The sequence below is a fragment of the Triticum urartu genome, chromosome 4A, assembly GCF_056163025.1.
Source record: "Triticum urartu cultivar PI428250 chromosome 4A, HENAU_Tu73, whole genome shotgun sequence".
Lineage (NCBI taxonomy): Eukaryota > Viridiplantae > Streptophyta > Magnoliopsida > Poales > Poaceae > Triticum > Triticum urartu.
In genome coordinates, this window is record NC_141876.1 from 508,581,874 (window position 1) to 508,591,255 (window position 9,382).

A 9,382-nucleotide genomic window follows, 5' to 3' on the forward strand; every position below is an offset into this window, starting at 1 on the left:
CTAGATTAACTTTCAACGTGCTTGAAAGAAGAGACTTAATTAAAAATCTCGTTCCCCCACACTAAACTTCGTCTAATATGCTGACACCCTAGAAGATCATCCAACGGTTCACTATTCTTTACTATGGTGAAGCCCAATGAACTGTTAGCAGATCGTTGGCAACCAGAGCCGAGCGATTGTCAAAACCTAGTAGAAAGCGACACCATGCCGTCAATGAACTGAACCGAAGCAACACTCGTGGGAAGCATTGTAAGAACATCACCCTCACATCCACATGTGATCTAGATCGCAACCTGCATCTACTCATAGAACCGCTCATGATGCCATTGTTGGGAAATATAGTAGAAAACAAAAAATGCCCTATGATCACTCATGAACAATATGAAGATGCATAAAGGGTTGTGATCAACGATCGTTACCGACTCCGGGAGTGCAGCGGAAGTAGATGAGTCGGTGTAGATTGTACTTGGAGTCTCTCGACCGTTGATGACGACCCCGCGGACCACCCTCGAACGATCCCAAACAGAAGACCGAAAGCACGTCCTCTCTACTTGGTTGCAAGCGTATGGTCTTCACGGCCGGCAGCGCTTCGCCGTCTAGAGCTAATCGTTGCCAGAGAATTGGAGGGAGGAGTTTAGAACCACACGGGGCTTCTAATTATGAGGATTAGAGGTGGCTAGGACTCGCTCTAATTAGTCAACTAGGACCAACTAGAACGTGCACTAGATCAACTAGAGCAGGCTGCAAAACTTGTGTACTCATAGGGTGGAAATCCTCTAGTATATATAGGTTAGAGGGGAGGGAGAGGGCTGCCACCAAAGGGGGAAGTCACCTTTGGGGCGCCGGCCAAAGGGGAGGAGTAGGACTCCTCCCCTAGTCCAGTTCGGCCTCCCTTACAAGGAAAGGGGGGCGCCTTCCTACTTGGGCCCTTGTGGCCCAAGTTTCCCTCCACCTCTTGGCCTTTTAAGGCCCATTGATATTTAAATTAAATATAAAATGTTATAAACATTTTTAGAGCATTATATATAATTTAACATCCCCAGAAACATTTCCCACCTATATATAATTAATCACTAATACCCGGTATTACCCGATATTCACCGAAACCCTTCCGGTGACCCCGAAACGCTTCCGGAACCTCTCGGAACTATTCTAAATATTAATGAATCAATTTTAAAAATACATTCTCATCACTCCTGTCCCACTAACACTTAGTAGATCGTGATTACCGTAAGCTTGTGATACGTCTCCAACATATCTATAATTTTTGATTGTTCCATGTTATTATATTATCTGGTTTGGATGTTTTATATGCATTACTATGCTATTTTATATTATTTTTGGGACTAACTTATTAACCTAGAGACCAGTGCCAGTTTCTGTCTTTTTCCTTATTTTTGAATTTTACAGAAAAGGAATATCAAATAGAATAAGACTTTCGCGATGATTTTTCTTGGACCAGAAGACTCGCGTGGGACTTGGAGATGAAGTCAGAGGAGTCCCGAGATGACCACAAGCCTCAGGGGCGTGCCCTGAGGGCTTGTGGGCCCCTCAGAGCTCCTCTAACCCTAATTCTTGGCCTATAAATTCCCAAATATTCCCAAACGACCAAAAGCGTCCACCAAAATACTTTTCCACTATTGTAACCTTATGTACCCGTGAGATCCCATCTTGGGGCCTTTTCCGGCACCCTGCTGGAGGGGGGATTCGATCACGGAGGGCTTCTACATCAACTCTATTGCCCTTCTGATGAAGCGTGAGTAGTTTACCACTATGGGTCCATAGCTAGTAGTTAGATGGCTTCTTCTCTCTCTTTGATCATTAATACCATGTTCTCCTCGATGTTCTTAGAGATCTATCCTCAATACCACAGACCTGAAGGCTTATGCGTTTTCCACCGAATCACATATTCCATGATCATAGCAGTTATAGCATGAAATATAAACTCTTAATCATGAATAATGAAAATATAATAATACAATATTATTGCCTCTATGGCATATTTCCAACATGGAGTACTCCTCCTCGTCCGATGAGCCATCGGAGGACTCAACATACTGCTCGTATATGTAATCCAAATTGGAATCCATTGCTACTAACAAGAAGGGACGACTGTTTTCAGCTCCCGTGATTCATCGAACTGTTGCTGGGCATGGTAGATGATGGTACCTAGCGGGGCGGCCGGAGGACAGGGAGTTGAACGGGGATGGAGGTGAAGCGGTGGGGAGCCCTGCTTTATCGTTGGAGGTGACGGAGACGCATATTTCCAGCAGGGGTGTGGCTTGGTGCCCGGGGTGGTGGAGCGACGGCGACGACAAAAGAGAAAGAAGGAAGGAGAGAAAATTGGGGAGGATGGAGTCGCGGGGTCCGCGAAGGGTTTGGGCTTGGGGTGTCGGATTCGTACGTTTCGCGTGTTCGGACTCCCGCAACCCCCCCCCCCCCCTCCCCCCCCACACACACTTTTATCTCCGTTTTGGGGGAGAAATCGTGTCGAGACGACCTTGCGGACCGATACAGAACCGCGTTGGATGGCTTCCGCGGTCCGGACAACACGGTTCAGACCGTTGCAGGAAGTTTACGGGTTCGTCTGGAAGATGCCCTTATAGGTGTGACCGCGGTTGACTGGATTTTACGCATGATTAATTAAAAGCCTAGGGTGCTTGTTTTAAAGAAAATCAGTCATGCGTATCTCGCCCAACACTTCTCCGCTCACTCGCACGCCACATGGGCATAGGATACGACCCGACAGGGAAAAGTGACTGTATTTACACATATGAACAAGTTATGTGACCAAAATTAAGTACTCCTTTCGTTTCATAATGTAAGACGTTTTTTGATATTAGTGTAATGTCAAAAACGTCTTATATTATAAGACGAAATAGTATTTTATAAGTTTATGCATCAAACTGATCAGTCTTAAGACCATATGTGTATTTACCTCTTCGATTTTCATACGGGAATCATGTTGGAGCGTCTCCAAAAAAGGGTTGGCCAGAGTAATCTTTTACTTCTTTCTTCTCATGATTTAACACGTTTTTAACACTATATTAGTGTCAGAAAATATTTTATATTATAAAATGGAGGGAGTACATGTGATAATCATACACACGAATACGTAAATATTCTTTGTACTATCATCGCAAAAAAATATTCTTTGTTCTTGAGTGCGATTTGACTGTGGTATGGTACAAGTACACGCCCTGTCGTCCGTGTGCGATCATATATATAGCCAAGAAGAATCCCACGAAACTCTCTCCAAGCGAGACGAATACATTGAACGGCCAGGAAAAAAGCGCAAGAAAGGCCTACGCTACGCTACGCTATGCAGCCAAATTAGCCATGACCGAGGTAGGGCTCAGAAAGCGCGGAGGCAAGGGAACGAAACGAGAGCACAAAGCAGCACAGCTGCCAGCTACGCTACAAGTACGTAGTACTGTACCTAGCATAGGCTCCTAGCGGCGGTTCCCGTCACGCACAGCGACGCGGCCGTCCGGTCAAGCATCCATCGATCTACTCATCATCTCTCTCTTTCTCGTCCGTTTCGGAACCAAAACATCTCCTCTTTTTCCCTTTACTTCCTTCGCTCATGTGATGATGTAGGGGAGGGACGGCTTCGTGCAGTGCAGGCCTATCCACACTATCCATGTCACATCGTGTCCCATGCCCGGCTGGGCATACACTACACATACGTACATCACGTTAGAGCTACTCTCTGAACGTGTTTGGTTGTAGTAGTGAATAATAGTTGTATTGCATAGCCTTCTCAACTCAGCCTCGCTATGTAAATGCAGTCTCAAATGCATCATCTGCAAGTTGTTTGGTTGCCTACATGCCCTTTTGCATGTATGGGCTGAACAACACTGCCTGGTGTTTGGTTGCCTGCATATTAGTGGACAAATTCAGGGCATGATGTTTGGTTGTATGCAACACCTGATGTGTGATAACCTCTTTGGCTAGTTGGTGAGGCTACCAGCACACTTCGGCACAACCATGTAGCACACGTCATAAGCAGAGCAGAGTATAACAGAGGATCAACTACTTAACAACATATTTCAGATAAGCAGTACCACACTTCATAACAGTTCAACGCATAAACCATAAACATAAATAGTTCAAAGCAGACTCTATAGTACTTAGGAAGGAGGTGCCCCGGCCCTAGTCCTTGGCGGTGAAGGCTTTGTCGTGCTTCCCGCACTTGTTAACGACCTCAGTGCCTTCGTCGTCGAAGATGATGACCTTGAGGGTGTCAGGAGTGAGGAGCTTGAATGTCACTATGTAGCCTATCTTGATCTGATGAACGGCTGCGTAGGTGGCCCAACCCTGATCCAGGGTCACCCTGCCGTTCATCAGCTTCACCGTCACCTTTCAGGAGCAGCCGGTGTTGTTCCTGAGCTTGAACTCCGTCGGCACCGCTACAAAGTGCTTGGTGAAGTTCAGGGGCTTGGGGATGCACTCAAGCTTCGGTGCAAGGATAACCTTGCAGAAGTGAGTTGGGCCATCCTCCTCATGGTAGTGACCGTAGTTGCGGCGCTTGTTGCTGGGGGGCTCCTCCATGCGCTCGTCGTCGCCAGCCTCAGGCGTCTTCGGTTCTTCCTCAATGGTGGGCGGCAACACAACCTCGTCAGGCATTGGATGAAGGGGCTGCTTGCCCTTGTTGTCAACAGCCGGGAGCACCTCCGTGCCCATCTCATTGCTCTCCTCGATCTGCACACAATTCCTGGAGTCAGGCACATCACAGAGTTCATGGCTTATTGAAGAGCATGTAGTTAAAATGGCATGATTGTCACTCTTCTCCTCCTCTCCACCGCCCCTATATTTACTCACCCTGCCCACCACTAACTTACCCACCCTTCTTCTCTCACTGTCAACCTTCCTCCTCTCCATTGCCATGAGCTCTAGCTCCAGCTCCAACGCCAACCCCTTCCCTTGGGGTATTGGCTGGAGAGCCTTCTTCCTCGGGTGGTCGGCTGGTGACCGCACCAAGTTCGAGAACACCATGGAGGTGTGCTCGAACTTTGGCTCCATGCCTGACATGCAGAAGGAATCTGATGCAGTGCTCATGAGGGCCACTGCAGAAGAGCTGAAGACGCTGATTCTTGACCCATCGAAGGGTGCGATGGCAGTCGACATCATTCGCTGGGCCATGAATCAGTCCGTCTCCTAGCCGCTAAACATAGGAAGAAGCGGTGCAAGTACAAGAACTACCGGGCTCCTAATGACTGTCGTGCCGCAGTGTACCGGGAGACGACAATCGTGCCGCCGGCGGTCATCGGTAGGGAGCCTAAGGAGGAGGAAGAACCGGTGCAGATGCCAGCGAGGGCTGAGGGGAGTCCTGGATTAGGGGGTCCCCGGGCGTCCGAGCTATGTGACGTGGGCCGGACTGGTGGGCCGAGAACATACAAGATAGAAGGCTCCCCCCCACGTGTCCGGATGGGACTCTCCTTGGCGTGGAAGGCAAGCTTGGCGTTCGGATAGGAAGATTCCTTTCTCTCTACACCGACTCTGTACAAACCTTAGCTCTCTCCGGTATCTATATAAACCAGAGGGTTTAGTTCGTAGAGACAGTCATAGTCATAATCATACAGGCTAGACATCTAGGGTTTAATTAGCCGCTACGATCTCGAGGTAGATCAACTCTTGTAATCCCTATACTCCTCAATGTCAATGAAGCAGGACGTAAGGTTTTACCTCCATCAAGAGGGCCCGGACCTGGGTAAACATTGTGTCTCGTGCCTCCCGTTACCTTCGATCCTTAGACGCACAGTTCGGGACCCCCTACCCGAGATCTGTCGGTTTTGACACCGACATTGGTGCTTTCATTGAGAGTTCCTCTGTGCTGTCGACGAAGGATTCGATGGATCGTTCGATCATCCACAATAAATGCTATTTCGGGGGAGATCTCCCCCCGGGCCAAATTTTTGTATTCGGCGGCTTCGCGCTGCGTGCCAATTCGATTGGCCGCCTCGAGCAGATGGACAGCTACGCCTCTGGTCACCAGATCAATTTTGGAAACCTAAATTATATCGCTGATATCCGAGGAGATTTGATCCTCGAAGGGTTCGCGATTGCCGCTCTGGCCTCAGATCCAGAGCAGGCCGACATGTCTGAAGACGGGAGTCTAGAGCCCGTTGGACTCTATGCACTTATGGAGCTTGCTGCCGGAGAAGCACCGGACACTTTGCCGGACTCTAGGTCCGAACTCTCGAGGTCTGTGTCAAGCGAGCGCCGCCAGGAGGCTCCAACTCCGGACAGCCCCATGGACCTTCGTTTCTCCATCCAATCCCCTCCTTTAAACGAGGCGCTGGACTTAATGCGATCGCTTGCCATTATGGAAGGATCGCTTCCGAATTATGCCCAACCCAGAATAGGGGCTGAGAGTGGGGAATTTTACGTCCCACCCACCACCCACTTCATAGCCATTATCAAAGATCTAACCGACATGCTAGATTACGCCTCCGAAGACATCGACGGTACAGACAATGATGCCGGAGACGAACAAGGCCAAAACCTTCCATTTATTGGACGATGCACGGCCACCTCCACACACGACGTGTACATGATGGACACACCCAAAGAGGATGGTGACAACGGCAATAAGGATCCGGTCGAGGACAAGCTTGCCGAAGCCCCTCCGAAGCGTCGACGTCAGTGGCGCCACTCAAAATCGCGTCGTGACAAAGACGGCAATACCAGCACCGAAGACAATAATACTCAGGAGAATGCTGAAGACCCCGTAGCCCCTATCGAGCCAACATCTGAACAGGATGATTGGGAGGATGGGCAAGTTAATCCAGACGATCCTATCGGCAACGAAGGCTCGGAGGACAGTAATTACCTACCGATCTCCGAAGAGGATATGAGCCTCGGCGACGAAGATTTCATCGTGCCGGAGGAACCCCTCGAACAAGAACGCTTCAAACGCCGGTTAATTGCCACTGCAAGAAGTCTGAAAAAGAAGGAGCAACAGCTTCGAGCTGATCAGGATCTACTCAATGACAGATGGACTAACGTCCTGGCTGCCGAGGAATACGACCTCGAATGCCCAACTAAGAGTTACCCAAAGCGCAAGCTACCGCCTCAATTCGATGACGAGGCCCTTGAGCCTACATTGCTAAAGCATAGAACTGCTGACTAGCCCGACCGGCCACCACGTGGACGGGACAGTCCGGCTACTCATGCCGAGCACCAGCCCGCCCTCGGGCAAGGAGGTAACGGCCCCGGGCTATACCTACGACTTACGCAAGGACCTGGACAATAGAGCCGGTCTGACGAGATCAATCTATGGATCGAGGGGGCGTGCTCCAACACACGAGGGCGGCCTTTAGACTTGGCGGGACAGACACAACCTCGCACAGGCCAAAAACCACATACGGCCCCCATCCGAATTACGCCCCGATGTCGCCCGATACAGAGGCGCCTGATACATCTCCAACGTATCTACTTTTCCAAACACTTTTGACCTTGTTTTGGACTCTAACTTGCATGATTTGAATGGAACTAACCCGGACTGATGCTGTTTTCAGCAGAATTGCCATGGTGTTATTTTTGTGCACAAATAAAAGTTCTTGGACTGACCTGAAAATCAACGGAGACGCGTTTTGGAATTAATAAAAAATACTGGTGAAAGAATCAACACCAGGGGGCCACACCCTGTCCATGAGGGTGCAGGGCGCCCCCCCTGGGGCGCGCCCCTGCCTCGTGGGCCCCCTGAGGCTCCACCGACGTCAACTCCAACTCTATATATTCATGTTCGGGGAGAAATTTTTTGGAGAGAATGATTCATTGCGTTTTACGATACGGAGCCGCCGCCAAGCCCTAATCTCTCTCGGGAGGGCTGATCTGGAGTCCGTTCGGGGCTCCGGAGAGGGGAATCCGTCGCCATCATCATCATCAACCTTTCACCATCACCAATTTCAAGATGCTCACCGCCGTGTGTGAGTAATTCCATCGTAGGCTTGCTGGACGATGATGGGTTGGATGAGATTTATCATGTAATTGAGTTAGTTTTGTTAGGGTTTGATCCCGAGTATCCATTATGTTCTAAGATTGATGTTGCTATGAATTTGCTATGGTTAATGCTTGTCACTAGAGCCTGAGTGCCATGATTTCAAATCTGAACCTATTATGTTTTCATGAATATATGTGAGTTCTTGATCCTATTCTGCAAGTCAATAGTCACCTACTATGTGTTATAATCTGGTAACCCCGAAGTGACAATAATCGGGACCACTCCCGGTGATGACTGTAGTTTGAGGAGTTCATGTATTCACTAAGTGTTAATGCTTTGGTCCGATACTCTATTAAAAGGAGGCCTTAATATCCCTTAGTTTCCAATAGGACCCCGCTGCCACGGGAGGGTAGGACAAAAGATGTCATGCAAGTTCTTTTCCATAAGCACGTATGACTATATTCGGAATACATGCCTACATTACATTGATGAACTGGAGCTAGTTCTGTGTCACCCTATGTTATAACTGTTGCATGAGGAACCGCATCCGACATAATTATCCATCACTGATCCATTGTCTATGAGCTTTTCGCATATTGATCTTTGCTTAGTAACTTTTCTGTTGCTACTGTTACAATCACTACAAAAACTACAACTGTTACTTTTGCCACCGTTACCGCTACTTCCATATTACTTTGCTACTAAATACTTTGCTGCAGATATTAAGTCTTTCAGGTGCGGTTGAATGGACACCTCAACTATTAATACTTGAGAATATTCTTTGGCTCCCCTTGTGTCGAATCAATAAATTTAGGTTGAATTGTGACCCCCTATACTTGTGGGTTATCAGCGCCGCACACCCCCTATGCTTCACCGATGAGGTAATGGAGCTCCTGTTCCCACAAGGGTTTAAACCCATGAACATTGAATCATATGATGGTACAATAGATCCCGCAATATGGATTGAAGATTTTCTTCTCCACATTCACATAGCCCGCGGTGAAGATCTCCATGACATCAAATACCTCCCCCTAAAGCTTAAGGGACCATCTCGACACTGGTTAAATAGCCTCCCAGAAAATTCTATTGGCATCTGGGAAGATTTGGAAGATGCCTTTATAGACAACTTCCAAGGTACCTATGTACGTCCCCCGGACGCCGATGACCTTAGTCACATAGTCCAGCAACCCGGAGAGCCAGCCTGAAAATTCTGGACAAGGTTCTTAATCAAAAAGAACCAAATCGTCGACTGTCCAGACGCCGAAGCCCTAGAGTCCTTTAAACACATCATCCGTGACGAATGGCTCGCCCGACATCTCGGCCAAGAGAAGCCAAAGTCCATGGCAGCACTTACATCACTCATGACCCGCTTTTGCGCGGGAGAAGATAGCTGGTTAGCCCGTAGCAACAACGGTACTAGCAACCCGGGTACTT

At 48.5% G+C, this 9,382-nt stretch overlaps 1 pseudogene; it reads right to left on the bottom strand.

Annotated features, from left to right (window-relative positions):
• Positions 1 to 4,155: 4,155 nt before the first annotated feature.
• LOC147976345 (putative B3 domain-containing protein Os03g0621600) lies at positions 4,156 to 4,704 on the bottom strand (annotated as a pseudogene).
• Positions 4,705 to 9,382: the final 4,678 nt, after the last annotated feature.